At 43.3% G+C, this 15,725-nt stretch overlaps 1 long non-coding RNA gene across 2 annotated transcripts in view; it reads left to right on the top strand.

The window, feature by feature from the left end:
- Nucleotides 1–11,998, top strand: part of LOC102029776 — a 22,032-nt gene extending 10,034 nt beyond the window's left edge. For both annotated transcript variants that reach the window (XR_001234582.1, XR_261492.2), the window contains exon 7: nucleotides 11,169–11,998. This is a non-coding gene — a long non-coding RNA (uncharacterized LOC102029776). The remainder of the gene's footprint in view (nucleotides 1–11,168) is intronic.
- Nucleotides 11,999–15,725: the final 3,727 nt, after the last annotated feature.

The raw sequence follows: 15,725 nt of genomic DNA on the forward strand, positions 1-15,725 counted from the left end.
CCCCAGTCTGATGAAAAAATAGACAAAGAACCCCACATCAGTAAGCTAGGCCCAGAGCAGCATGCTGTGACACGACCACCGTGGCTTATTTATTTATTTATTTTGGTTTTTTGGTTTTTCTCCGGTACCGGGAACCGAACTCACGACCTTGCGCTTGCCAGGCAGGCGCTTTGCCGCTGAGCTAAATCCCCAGCCCCCGACCATATATATTTTAAAATACTTAGTAAAAGGTGTACGAATGTAGCTGAAGCCTTATTTTTCTTTCATAGTCCTTTTCTTTCTTTTGAGTCCCATTACTCTCTCCTCTTTTAACTTACATCTTAAATATCTATTTCTTCTTCATTTCCTTTGCTGCCTCCTCTTTCTCCCTGTGTTCCCTAAGTGACAGAGACTTCCAGATCCTGGGCCATAGTCCTCTTTTTTACCCTTCCCATCCTTCAGGTTTTCAAAAGCTATCATCTTAGAATGGCTTTCTCAGGCCATGCTTTCCAAGCTGTTTCCCACTGTCCCATCTCTGTAGTTGTTTCTCTCATGACACCTGTTGTGGTCTAAAAGTATGTTTATTCATTTGCTTATTCTTTATCTTATCCCATTAGAATGCAAACTGCATAACAGAAACAACATCTGTCTTGTTTTCTACTGTGTCAAACAATTCCTTTCTGGTACATAAGTAATACTCAGTAATATATAAATCAGTGTGTGAAAGATCTGACTACTTCCTGTATTTCTTCACCTTCGTCTTACATGTCTTCCTTGTCTTCTTTTTTTCTTTTCTTTTCTTTTGTTTTCTTTTTTTTTTTTTTTTTTTTTGAGACAGGGTCTCTATGTAGTTCAGGCTGGTCTTGAACACACTATGAGCCCAGGCTGGCCTTGAACTTGTGGCAATCCTCCTGCCTCAGCCTCTTGAATGCTGGAATTACAGGCATGTGCCACCATGCCCATCTAATTCCCTATTTCTATACTCAGACCTAACCATTAGTAATCCCCTGAATCCTAAAATTTCATACCCCAGGGCCTTTGGAAGAGCAGTTGTTTCCTTCCTGCCAGACTCTATTTTTGAAATGCTCTGTTCCCTTACTGACCAGGCATTCTCACCTCCCGCTTCCTTTGGACCTCAGTGGTTTCTGTGGATACTTTTTACTCTGTCACTCCACAAGTTCCTTGAATTTGCTAATATGCTTGTTGCTCCAACTAAATTAGGCAGCTCCACAAGGCCAGGAACTATAATCTTATCTGCATTTATAGCTGTTAGCTCAGGAATTCACAGTGTGTCCAGTGAATGATTTGGATACATTTGGTAGATCATGGAAGAAGAGCACACTCGAATTTCCGAGTCATTAACCCTGAAAGGCACATCTTTGGGCAAGTATTAAATTATCAATACTAAAGAGGAGTATTGATAATTATGAGATTGATTAACAGGTATAGGTTTATTAAGAAATCTTTCAGGGCTTTATACAAGTATATTTAAAAGAAATCCCTTTAAAGACCTCAGTGATCTCAAGTGCTTGAATACATTGATTAAATAAACCCATGGTTGTCAAAACTCCTCTTTTCCTGGAACTATAGAAATTGACCTCGTCTCATTCAACCCCAGGAAGTTCTGTTCTCATGTGCACAAAAGCCACTTTCCTCAAACCACACTTGGGCTCTTTGTATCCTCTGTTACCTTTGGATCAATAAGTGGAAGACGCTCGTGGGTTTCAGATGTTTTTACCCTCACTGTCTCACTTCCTGACTCAGATCAAAATATCCTTGGATTGAAGACAGACCAAGTGCTGGCCTCAGGACATCGATCCTGCCCATTTTAGACAACGTGCCTTTTTTACAGTCACTCCCATCCTCACAAGAGTAGTTAACTGATGCATGAGTCCTCTCTACAAAATTGCTTAGCTGGGCAGACTTTTCTGCTTCCATGTTCTTGGACTGCCCTAAAAGCCCATGGGGATGCAGTGGCGGGGGGGGGGGGGAATCCCTTTTTTAAGGAAAAGAAGCCAAATTGTCTTTTTGACCAAGGACAATTTCTACTATGACATTTAATACACAGGAGGAAGTTTAGAGCTGCAATCTATTGGGGAAAAAAAGAGAGAAAAGTAAAACAAAGATCTGCTTTGCTACTAAGCTGAGGAAGAGGAGAGGAGCCATTCTAGAGTCTGTCTGTGTCATATTGCCTTGAGATATTGTGAGTAGATCTGGAGGGATTGGTCCCTGAGCCATAAGAAGCCGGAAAACCTCAGACTTTGGCCCACTGACCTCTCTGCAGGTTGCAGTCACAGACATCCTAGTCCTACCTATTATGGTGAGCCTTCTGCTAAGTTCTACACCATCCCCTTCACAGACAAGCTGTAATGATCAAATGAGATGACAGGTGCAAACCACCAAATGCCATAGTTGGCACATAATGGGTTCTACCCTCATTAGGTCTTCATTTTCCCTTTCATATCCATATGTCATAGTCCATTTTCTATTGCTATCAGAGGATATCTGAGGCTGGAGAATTTATAATGGGAAGAGGTTTATTTTGGCTTATGGTTCTGAAGATTGGGAAGTTCAAGTTTGGATGGTCCTCTCTGGTGAGGGGCTTGTGTCACTACATGACATGATGGAAGTCAGAAGAGCAAATGAACACATGAAGAAAAGACAAAGCATAAAGGATGGCTTTGTTTATAACAAACTGTTCTTGTGTAACCAATCCAGCCCTCTGAGAAAGGCCCAGAGCCCTCTTAAAAGCCTAACCACTTTCTTAAGTCTCCACCTCCAGATGCTATACCTAATGGCCAATCAAATTTCAACATGGGTTTTGGAGGAACCAAAACAGTAGTACCACAGCCCTCAAATGTACTAGGTCTGCAAAAAAGCCATCCAGTGGTGAAGAGCACTGAGTTGGTACGTCCAATTGGGGTGTGACTCTTGGTGACAATTCAACTTCCAGAGGTTTATTGTGATATTCGATGTGATGCCCCATAAAAACAGCCAAGCACGTATAATGCCTGGCACCTAGCAATATATAATGGTAGCCATTTAACTGTAATTTTTCTCATCAATACAAATCCAGGAGCCTCAAGAAGACAAACCAGTGTGACAGACCAAGGCTTGACTCAGTTCCCCAATACTCAAAACCCAGTTGCTAGCCAGCATGGTGGTGCATACACCTATTATCTCAGCTACATAAAAGCCAATTCCAGAAGGAATGTAGGTGTAAATGTGAATGCTGAACAGTGAAGCTTCTATAAAATAACAGAGAATATCCTGTGGCAGAAAAATTCTTCCTAGGACAGAAAAAGCAATAATCATAAAGGAAAAGTTTGCTATACTGTACTTGATTAAAATTAAGAGTTTTCCAGGATTAAAATATAAAAGTAAATCCAGGAAATAATATTCTAAAGGAAATAATTCCTATTACGAGTCTTTTAGCATTAATAGCATCTATTAATATATAACTAACTTACTGAAAAATGAGAATTTCTGTTCAACAAAGATATAGTGAAAAAGATGAGGCAGTAAGCCTGAGATTCACACCCAGAATATGTCCAGAGTATGTACAGACTGCCTGGAATTCAATAAGAAAGATGTCAGTAGCTTTGCAGGAAAAGTGCAAGAATTTTAAACAAGTATTTCACAAAAAAGAATATCCAAATGGCAGATACATACAAGAAAACAATTCATATAAATAACTATCAAGAAAATGCATACTATAATTGCTATGATATACTACTATACACATATTAAAATATTTTGAAGAGAAGAGGACAGTATTTGTCTTGGCAAAGACATGAAACAACTAGAACTCTCTCCCCTGCATTGCTGATGAAAATATGAGTGCTTGTGCTTGGGAGGTGCAGCAGGAAGATCATAAATTGATGGCCAGGCTGAGAAACTTAGTTAGATCCTGTCTCAAAATTAGATTGAAAAAGGGTCAGGGATATAGCTCAGTGGCAGAGCACTTGTTTACCATGCATGAGGCCCTGGGTCCAATCCCCAGTATCACAAAAAACCAAAACAACCACAAAAACCCAAAATGCCACAAAACATTTAACCAATAAAAACCAAATTGCACTGTTGTTTTATCCTTTCTTATAATTTATGAATTCATAAATTTTACAAGTTATGAATTATAGTGTGGAAGCTGGTCGCTCACAGCTTGCGAGGCTAATGAAGAATATTTAATAAACTCGTCTTAGCGTTCAGTGAGCGGTAGGGTGGAATAAATTGACCAGCTGCCCCGCAAAAATGTATGATCTTAACATTTGGTCCTTATGAATGTGACTTCACCTGGAGAAAGGCTCTTTGCAGATATAGTTAGGTGAAGGATCTAATCATCCTCGATTAACCAGGTGTGCCCTAAATCTGTTGGCGTATATCCTTATGACAGAAGAAGAGGGGAAGACACAGCAAAAAGGATAGGTTCATGTGATGATGGAAACAAAGACTGGAGTGATGAAACCATAAGCTAAGGGATCTGTAGAGCCATCAGAAGTTGGAGAAGGCAAAGCAGGCTTCTCCTCTAGAGACTTGGAAGAAATGTTATGATTTCAAGCTTCTGGAGTGCAGAATTGTGACAGGATATGTTCCTGTTCTAAGTTATACAGTTTATGGTAATTTGTTATCGCAACCACAGGAAATAAATTTTCAAACAGTAAGAATACACTAGAATGGACTTTGACAACAAGCAATGTAGTGGGAGGGGTTTTTCTAGGAGAACTTGAGGAAATATTATGGATTCCAAGGACAGGAAGTTCAGCTGGACTCATAAGGAACAAGGCCCAAGACTAGATGTTTGGGACTGGTGAGCATGGCTCTCTCTCCTTCACGGACACCTAACCTCCCTTCTCTTACCGTTGTTCTTTCCCCATCTACAGGCTGGCTGTCACTAACCCTTCAGCCTGACCTGTCTTCCTTTCCCATTCCCAGTGCCTAATGGATCAACAACTGGCTCTGTGGCCTGATCCAAATGAGAGACAGAGAGAGAGGGAGACAGAGACAGACAGACGGGAGGTGGGGGTGGGGCGGCGGAGAATGAATGAATCACTCATCCTTGGACCAATCAGTTATTCTCAGGGTCCATTTGCTGGGTCCAGAGCCTTCCTCTGGGAATCAGGAGGCTGCTGGTGTCCTTGGTGGTTTCTTTTTGAGTACCGAGAAGAGCCTTGAAGGGCAGACCACCAAGCTGAGCTCCCCTCCCCGCCCCCAGCTGACAATTCAAAGAGAATCTTCTCATATCTTCCTCCCTGTGTTCGATGATGTTCTTGACCTTCTAACCACCAGTCTCCTCAGACACTTTTCTCTAGTAATATAACTACATCACATCACCAAGGGGGAAGGAACAGCTGAAAATCTGTCCATTTAGATTCTCTTCCCATTCTAAACATGAAGTTAATCTACTAGAACAAAAACGTTATTGATTTTTACCTAGTATACCCTTCTCCTTGAAACAACAAATGTGTGCTGCTGTGGGTATAATGTTTGCCTTGTTTTGGACTTAAACCTTAACACAATTTCTGCTTTGTTATTTTTTCACACCGTCTTCATGTGATTCCTTGCCGAGAAATGTAAATGAGATATGGGAAGTCAAAGAGCTTCATCTTTGACTATAATAGTTGCATGGGCAAAGCCGAGCCTCAAAGGAAACAGAAATGGAAGCGAGGCAGGGGTGGGCACAGCCAGAGAAATGGGCTCTGGGAAGAATCCCTTTCCTGGGTGTTTATTCTGCTGTCCACAAGAATTTGTTCAGGGTTTATAAGCGCTGGGTATGGGCTAGAGTGAGGATTCCAGTGGTAAGCAAGCTGGACACTGTACTCGAATGGGCTTATGACCTTGGGAGAGGAAGGCGAAGATGAAAGAAGGTGGTACAAATGCATGCATAATTACAAACTATAAAAGGCCTTGGGGGAGATGTGCCTGGGCAGGTGAGAGCATATAACTCAGGCAAGGGTCAGGGAAGGCTTCTCTAAGGGAGCGCATTTCCCTGAGATCTGAAGGATGAGTGGGTGTTTCACTGGGTGAAGGGTGGAAGGAAGCCGGGGATGTTCCAGTCAAGGGAACATTGTATAAGGGCATTAATTATGCTGTCTAGGCAGAAACATTAAATGTAGATATGCACACCATAGCCCACAGGCTTGAGACCAAATGGACAGCAGGCATTTAGGCTCTGCTTTTTTGCAGGCAGAAGTGGCTGCTTGAGTTCTCCTGGTCTCGGACCCCATGTAGAGCTCCCTGGAACGTAAAGGTCCCTGGGATCCTGGGCTCTGCCGAGTGTCCCCCAAGTGTCCCTCTGTGTCAGCTTCATCTATGAGGATACTCTGGGTCTTAAGGGCCTAAACAATCAGGAAACAAGTGATTCTGTCAGAAAGAAACTTAATTTTGAATAAAGGAGCTATTTTGTGATCTTGTATCTTGTCATGAGAGGATGCACAGGTGACTGCCCATCTGACACCTGCCCCTGGGAAGCCTATCAGTCCCTGACAAGGGACCCTGGACGAGTAAGCTCATCGCCCCGAGTAGGAATTGATGTGGGAAAGTAGAGGGTGTGAGGAGATGGCACCTGACTTCTCTCTGGACGTCTTCTCAACCTTTTCTAATGGACCACGCCTTCCTGTGGGGTCCAGGAGCCTAGGTGCCTGTCCTTGTCACAGTCTGTAGCTTCTCTTGCAGTATGCTGCCCCCACAAGGAACAAGGCTCCTTGAGGGGCTCTGTGTTTTCAGGTTTTGTTTTGTGCTTGGCGTTTAGCATCAAAACGATAACATTCAATACATATTTATTGAAGGAATAAACGTGTAAGTCTTATTGATTTTGAATCTACTCCGGCCTCAACATTTGAGACTGACCTGGGCTGCCTAGAACAAGGAGAATAAAATGATTATATTAAGGGTATTCTTCACATGCCAGTGCGTAGTAGGTGCTAAGTCTTATTGAATGGATGGTTACAAATGTCTCCATGTTAATGCTCTGGGACTTGTGTGTAGCACCATTTCTTTCTTAATGGCATGGATTTTGAAACAAAGCAGCCCTGTGGGGTAGCATTGAGACCTCCCTAAACTAGTTATTGCAGGGAGACAGAGAGATTCTAATTACTATTCTCTTTGTACTTAAAAATGTATATTTCTGCCCCTTCATTAAAGGAGAACATGGGCTTTTTAGTGCAAGTAACCCTTATAGGTCAGGACACTTGTTCCTCTATTTTCTAAAAAAAAATTTGTATTCAGGAAACAAAGACTGGAAGTACTTTAGCAAAGGCAGTTTAGGTTCCTATATCTCTTCCTTGCATCATGAGTCCTGCCAGTTAAGACTGCACTGCACCAGGGTGGGAGGGGGTGGCAGCAAGCCAGGATGGCCTGTAGCATTTTGATAAACAAACATCAATATTTATCAGAGCTGCTCCGACGTGCTTCCTTAGCTGTAGGAATGGGGAGTCCTCCCTGGGCTTGTGTATAGCTTTCTCTGCATGAGATAAATGTTTGGGGCCACTAAAGGAAAAAAAAATATTTGTACTCTGCTCCCCAGTTACCTAGGCTAATTTACTGCTCTAGTAGGTCTTATAATTCATTAATAATATGCAAATACAAATCAAGGGAAGAAATTGCCTTGTTAATTGACTTTTGCGATGCTAATCTAAGACTCACTGGCTTTGAATGTTATGCAACAACTGTGTTTGTATCACAGAGGAACAACTGCCTTTAGAGAAAGCAGAAAGCCACCAAAGCAGATGCTTGAAATCTTTGCTGGGGGCCTTGTAAACAGATATGCACTTATCTTAGTTCTCTTGAGGAATCTGGAAGTAAAGGGCACAAAGAAAAAGAGACAAGAGACAGTGACAGACTCAACCGTTGAAGAATACACCCCAGATGTGTGATGAGGGAAGGCCACACTGGGCTGCACTGGCCAGGCTGTCTAGGCGGTCCCAAGGTTCCTGCCCCAGCCCATAAAGGTGCCACAGGACTGATTAGAAACAATACAATCAGACTCAGGTAATTGGTTCAAGTAGAAGCAAAGTTTATCAGTCCTAAAACATCAAATATGCCCATATCTGTTCTCCACTGATATCCCTGGGCCAGCCTCTGTGTCTTTATGTCCTCTCTGATCTGTGCCTATGCAGGAGACATGGAACTTTTGTGACAGTTTCTAAGATGACCTGGGAGATGGTAGAGTTCAGTAATGAGGTTTCACAAGCCAACCTGAGCAGACTCAGTTGGACCTGGATTTGAATCTTAGACATTCTCTTTTCCTCTGCAGTGCCAGGCACATACCCCAACAAGGCTGGGAGCAGGAGCTTCAAGTTCATGGTTGTGATCTAGACATTAGCAGCCTTGAAGGCTCCATCACAACTTTTGCTCCAAATCTGCTTTGGCCATCCAGATGAAAAATCTGGCTCCTCCTGGAGCAAGCCCTTCACCATCTTCATGGGAGCCATGTAGATTTTATGGCAGATTGCACAAGACAGACAACTGTGTCTTTAAATCACACAATCCCCAGCATGCAGCCTTGGTCCCGTTGCTTGATTTTTTTCTCACTATTCTCCTTGATTGCTTTGCCTCTGGGACTTTTCCTCTTTGACCAAGCCCTTTGGAGTTTCCTAATACCTTCCATTCTTGCCTTTCTTGATTAAAGGAGTAAAAGAGAGAGAAACTAGATTTAGAGATTGAAAATTGAGAATCTCTTTTTTATTCTGTAAGGTGGGGATGGTAATTCCTACCTCAGAAGTAACAGGGAGAATTAAATGGGAGTTAACTGAATGTGAACTCTAAAGCAACACTTTTCAACTATGGGCCATGAAATCAGTTTAATGAGTTGCTACCAGCATTAAAATGAAATAGGATAAAGTGGAATAGAGAAAAGCAGTGTGCATCACATTGAATAGGCATAAATTCTGTTTTGTAAGTCTTTCTACCACCCCCCTCCAGCACCAGGGATTGGATCCAGGGGTGCTCTATCACTGAACTACATCCCAGCTCTTTTCTTCTTTCTAATTTTTTTTTTTTTAAGTTTGAGACAGGCTCTTGCTAAATTGCCCAAGCTGGCCTCAAATTTGCAATCCTCCAGGCTCAGTCAACCAAGTAGCTGAGATTACAAGTGTATGTTTTTTTCTGAGTTCTTATATCTATGTGCATGTATGTGTAAGTGTGTGACCTCTGGCAGTATAAAATGGACTTTGTGCAGTAGGTTATGGTAAAAAAAATTGAAAATATTTCTTTAAGAGCTATATGGATTAAAGTATTTCTCACTAGCATTTACTTTAGTTTTAAGGTGGTGATCTCTGAGATTTAGTGAGTCAAAACCCCAGATGCTGGAAAGATCAGAGACTCCCCAACACAGTCTAGGTCCCAGCCAGAGAGAGAATGATATCACATCGAAGACAGCTTGGAGACCTAATTCTGTTCACAGATATTTTTGTGACATCTGATAATTACTATCATCTGAAAATGAAGGGGTTGGATAGAAAATAAATATCGTTTTCAACATCTCTGGAGATTTGGAGATTTGAAGATTTGGAGATTTGGCCACATGAGGCGTCTTTCCCACAGCCCTCGCCTGCCTGTGTCCTCTTCTATCTGCTAGCTATTCTCTGAAAGTTTTCTAGGTTCTTGACTCTCAGTGGACTCCGCAGAGCAGAGTGGCTACACACTCCTTGCCCTGGAGTCCTTCTCTAGTGAAGCCTCAATGTTTGTTCTGAAGAGCCATAAAGCTGAACTATCTTTTTGTCCAAACCCTTGTTTTTCAGTAGATGAAAAGAAGCCAAGAAAGAAAGAGGTGATTCAGCCGAGGTCACACAGATCACTGTTGATGGGGGTGGGAAAAGAACACAAGTTTCTATCTCTGTGGTTCAGTGCTCCTGTTCAGCTGCCATTTCCTTCATAGAGATCAAGATTTTAGCAAGAAATATGTTGGATTTACATCAAAGTCATTATCAGTCCTCACTTTTTCCCTCTGATCTCAGCCATGGTAAATGTTTACCCTGCACCAGGAGCTTAGATCTAGAACGGTTTCTCCGTGCCTCTCCCATACGTAGATGCCTCCTTTGTTCTCTGGGACTTCCTCATGGCCTTGCTGTGGCTACAGCTGCCTCAGAGCAGCTTCTGCAGACGGAAGACACCCAGGCAAAGGGACTCCCCAAAGCAGGCATTTGGAAAAGACATATGTCTAGCTCCTGTTTGTTTCACCTCGTTAACATGGGGTGAAATGTTTCCTACTTGTTTCACCCCTTAACATCTTCTTGAGGTCAGAGAACAGCCTGAGATGCATTTTTATCAAGCACAGTCATGGATAATGCTGCATCAGCAACATGACATGTAAGACAGGACTCATATGTGTCACCCTCTGACTGTCCCAGGTGGAAAGTCCAGGGAGTGGGGCTGTTTGCAGAGGGGAAGCCACCCTGTACCAGGTACTGCACTGGGGCTGGATTAATGTTTTTGAATGTTTTAATTTTTAAAGTTGCGTTTACATAATAAAAATAATAAAAATATGCACAATAGAAGGAATAATATAAAAACTTCCATAAGTTATCAAGATTCTTCTATGTTTTCTAACTCTCTTTCTAAACTTTTACTTTGATATAAAATATGAGTAAATATATGCAGTAAATTGCATCAATCATAACTGAAGAGATTGATGAGTTTTAAAACTCTTATTATTTTGAAATAATTTCATACTTAGAGCAGCAAAAATAATACAAAGAATTCCTGTATTCTCTTCACTAAGACTCCTCACATAGTTACCACACTTGCTTCATCATTCTATCATACTTTATAGAGACACATTCTTGTTAATATTTTTCTAGATACGCAGATGCTATCATTTTCTGAACCATTTTCAGGTAGATGATTTTGAGAAGTTTTTTGCCTATGTTATCATTACTCACAAATTGAATCGTAGAACATTTTCTGTACTCCAAAAAGCTCCCTGATGCCCTTTTCCAAAGGCAATCAATGCTCTTATTTTTATCACCATAGATTAGATTTACCTGTTCCTGAATTTGACGTAAATGGTATCATTCTCTACTTTATATTTGCGGGATCATTTTAAAGCAAACCCCAGATCTTGGGTGCTTGCATCTCTACAACACCCTCTAAGTATCTCTAAAAATAATGGGCATTTTCTTACATAATCACAATACCATTGTGGTATGTAAAGGTCATCGTAACACGCTATTGTGGTCCTTTCTATTTCACAGATGAGCACACGGACTCAAGGAGGCAGAAGAACTTGCCCCAGGAAGTAGACAGAGAAGCTGCCAGTCTTCCATCTGAGTCTGTACTTTTGGGGCTTATTGTCTGCTGTGGACCCATGAAGAGTGCCCCGCGGGGCTTTGGCTGTCCTGGAAAACAGGAAAGGCCATATCTCGGCTGATCCGTTCCCACTCCACAAGTGGTGCTTCATTTATATGCTTACTGGTATTTCTGATGGGTGCTGCCTGCTGCCTCAGGGTGCCTCTTTCAGCAGCAGAAGAAAAGGCAGCACTCAGCCCCCAGGGGCCCAACAGATGGAGCCTTGTGTGTGTTTGAAGGCTGCTGAGGCCTTCCCATTCAGCACCATCTAGACTTCAGCAAGTTGCCGAGCAGAGTCAAATCATCAAAACACAGAACTGACACATGCCTTTAATATTTCAGATCATATTTGCAAATGAGTTCTAATAATACACAAACCCACATTTTTACAAAAAAGGAAACAAACCCACAGCAACCCGTTATTCCAAGAAGGAAGCAGTGGGGTGGAAACAAATCAAAAAGGGCATATTTTCCCCCTTGAAGACCAGTGTAAAACTCCCCAGGAACAAATAACTTATTATAAGCTGAATCAATTCCTCGCAATCACAATTTTATTTTCTCCTAAACTGTAAGGTCCCTATAGCAACTAGATAAGTCAAAGACTTAAATATATTCACAAATCAAACCTTACACTCTTCCCAGAGGATGTATTTGTTTGGTAAAAAACATTACTGCTTGTTTCTAAAACAGAGCTGGATGGGGCTGTTTGAATAGAACTGGATTTTCAGCAAAACTATATTTCCCAAATCGCTTCTTTGTTCTCCATGTGATGGGTCTGGTGACTGTTATAAGGTTTTCAAGCTGTGTTCTTTTCTAGGATCAAAAGAAGGGCTTCATAGACTGTGGGGAGGAGGTGTTGACTGACGAGGGTAAGATTTCATTTAACCCTCATGGCCCCCTAATGAGGCATGAGTTTTTCTCTCCAATTTGCAAGCGGGGTGCGTGAGACTGGGGAAAGATTGAATCACTTGCCCGAGGTTGCTGGGTAGCAGGGACAGAACTAGGACTGAACTATGTCCCTATCTGGAACTCCCTGACTTACATTCCAATTTCTGTCTATGATTTTAGCGGCATGGGGCCTTCACTTTGCTGGTCAGAGATTTCTTCTTCCACCCCACCAAGATTCTGTCACTGAAGTCAGGAAGGGCTTTTACCTGCCTGCCGCTAGCTGGAGAGGCCAGCAACACTACCCCCTCTCAGGCTGCCTTAGCACTAATGTACAGAAGCACCGTGGGCCTATCCCCCAAGGCCTCATGATCTCCCCAGAGCTTGATGGTGTTCAGAGATATAGGGCAGGAAGAACTCTCTGGAGAAAGGGTCCTTTTTTAAAATTTCATTTCACAAACACAACGAAAAAATTCTGCTAATAGGATTGCCAGCTCAGCAGGCCTAGGCAAGCGATTCTTGGGAAGCAGGAAGCATCCTGGCACACCTAGCGATGGGCTGCAAGGAACAATGACAGGCAACCAGGAGGGCTGCCTTGTTCAGCCCCTAGGAGCAGCTCCTACTGAGTCTGCGCTTTTCCTGAGGCCCCTGTGGCTCTCAGGAGCAGGAAGCACCCTGTGGCTGTCTAGGCTGCCTGAGCGCAAGCAGCTCTGACCACATTAGTCTGTCTCCCTCCTTGAGCAATGGCATTGCCAGTGAGGAAGGGAGTCCCTCTGGTTCAGGTGTGACAAACTGGGGACCTATCCCTTACCCTACAGGTTTCCCTAGGGAAGCAGCAGGCTATCTGGGCCAAAAGAAGCCCCTTCCAGCTAATCCTGGGCTGCCACCAGCAGCTCTAACTTGGAGCTGATACACTGCGGACAGCATCCTTGCTATCTGCCATCTCCCCGGCTGGGCTGGTGTCATGGGGATCTCCATACTGTGCTCTTCCTGGGCTTCTTATCTCTGGCCTCTGACAGCAGCTGACTGTGGGGAGGAGCTGGGAGTGGGCAGACTGGGTGCCAAGAGGGAGGCAGCTGCTCTGAGGGAAGGCAGAGAGGTTGACGCCGGGCTGTGCCCCCGAAAAGGTGCACCTCACAAGCCCCCTCCTCTTGCAGACCACAGACCTCCCTGGAAAGTGATCTGTGGCTGCTTACTTCTTGGGGTAGAGCATAAACTCCTCAGGTGACATCCAGAGCTTGGTGAGCTTACCCTTGACCTTACATCCTGTGCTCAGGTTGAGAATTTTCCACAATGCACCATGCTCAAGCAACTTTCTCCCCTACTTTTCCTTTACTTGGGTAGTTACTCTCCTCCCTCAAGTCTTCGCTCCAGCATCACCTCCTGCCTGGCTCTCTGAAGGCCTTCCTGGATGTATCCCCACATCTTGCCCTGTCTGTACACCAAACGACTGGTAGCAGGGCATTATTCTGGGCAACATTTGGGGAAATACAGGCAAATCTTAGGGGGCAGTGAGCACTGCATCTGGTTTTGCCTGCAAAACCTGTTGCAGAGGCTCCAGACTCTTTCAATCTTCTTTATTTCTCAGAAGCAATTGAGCTTATTCCTTTGCCTTCATTTTAAACCCAGCAGTAAGTGCTGAGAGTGCTGCTCCCTATTGACGGGGAGCGTGAACTGCTTCCTTGTTTTCTCTATCCCATTAAGCACAGTGGAGCTGGAGCCTTTTGCACATTTGCTCGATATCCAGGAAATGAACGTTTGGAGGACACCAAGGGGTTCCCTGGAGAGTGGATACTCATGCCCCTTTTGGAAGAGCTGAGGCTTTCACATCCAACTGCCTCTCCTAGGGCAGCGAGGCCTCAGAACCTGTGGGCTCACAGGGGTGGCAGTCCCAGTGGAATGGGAGATGGATGACCTCCACTCTGCCTAGAGATGCATTTTTAGGCCAGTAGTTTTCTATTGCTGATCACAGTGCAGCAAATTTTCACCTCTCCAGCCAAATTTATTCTCCACTCCCATTGGCTGTCTAGGTGCCTGCCTTTTTGCTCAGGTCTGGGGAGAATGTTGGGACAGTAGAGACTGCCACCTAGAAATTGGAAATGGTTGGGAGTTGGCAGGAACTTGGTGTGTGTGGGGGCTGGAGACTCAAGCAGCCCATTTCTGTCTTACTACTCACTGATGCTGAGCTTGAAGGGGTTTGCTTTGTTTTTATTAATAAAGAAGAGAAATGTCGGGGCTGGGGATTTAGCTCAGCGGCACAGCGTCTCCCTGGCAAGTGCAAGGTCATGAGTTCGATTCCCCGTACAGGAAAAAACCAAAAAACCAAACAAACAAGAAGAAAAATGTCTTAATGTTATAAAGTACCTGAAGTGGCTATACAACAATCAAAATTAAAAAAAAAACACAATCAAAATTATCAGGCACCAAACTATAAGGATTCATATAAGGTAGATGCCCCGATCACAACAGCTGCTTCTTCTCTGATGGGTTCAGATACAAAGAAGTAAGACCGAGTCTGGGCTATGTGACCCATGCTTCTGCCTTACTCATGCAATTCATTGGCCCATAGGTGGGCACCTGACCAAAGCTGACCCAGTGAGAGCTTTTCTCTGGGAATTTTTCAGATAGGAACCATTTGTATATGTAAGGCATTAGCATGTGAGATGGAAGCTGTGGGTTGGCATGTTCTCAACTATGTGGAAAAAGTAGGCTGCAATGAAAGAGAATGAAATCAACAGCAGAGGAAAGGTGGCATTTGAGTACCTGATCTCATATGTTCCTACAGCCAGCTGCAGCTCTGTCCCTTCTGTACTTAGGTGAGATACTTCCTTTACATCTGAGCTACACTTTTGTCACTTGTGATCAAAGCACACTGACTCACAGAAAAAAAAAAAACAACCCTGTCAAGCATCTGCCATGTCAGGAACTATTTATTCCTAAACCCTCCACCCTCTCTTGTGCCTTAAGAAAGGCCATTGCTTCTGTAGAATATGATGTCAGGGGGGAACTCAGCAACTTCATAGTGTCTAAAAATGCTACATTTAGTTCACTGGAAAAGTGTTTGTGAATAAACAAGTAAACAAAGCACAACTTTTGACTTTCCCTCATCATTTTGAAAACCTTCTCACGGCCACTTCTGCTCTGCTGTCCTCCATCTGACCTTGACATACGTGTGCTGGGATAGAGGAAAGTGGAACTAAATTCCTGGTTCTGTTCCTTCCCAGTTCCACCACGTCAGACAAACCACTCAGCTTCTCTGGGAGTTTGTTTTCTCATCTATAAAACGGGGGAAATAATATTACTTAACTGAAATTCCTTAGGAGGCCCATGTAAGAGTGAATTCTGAATTTCATGACTGTGACACTCTCTTTTGAAACGAAAGCAGGTCTTGTGGTCTGACAGCTCTTCAATCATTTGATTCAATTCACTTCCAGTAACTTTTGCTGAGTGGCCACCACATGTCAGTTCTGTTTTGGGAACTCAAGATTCTGCAATGAGCAGGAAAGATGAGAGCAGTTTTAAGAATCTGATGTTTTAATGGGGACAACAGAAAACAAACAAGTAAACCAATGGAGAGA

Source organism: Chinchilla lanigera, unplaced genomic scaffold (assembly GCF_000276665.1).
Source record: "Chinchilla lanigera isolate Chin_1 unplaced genomic scaffold, ChiLan1.0 scaffold00030, whole genome shotgun sequence".
Lineage (NCBI taxonomy): Eukaryota > Metazoa > Chordata > Mammalia > Rodentia > Chinchillidae > Chinchilla > Chinchilla lanigera.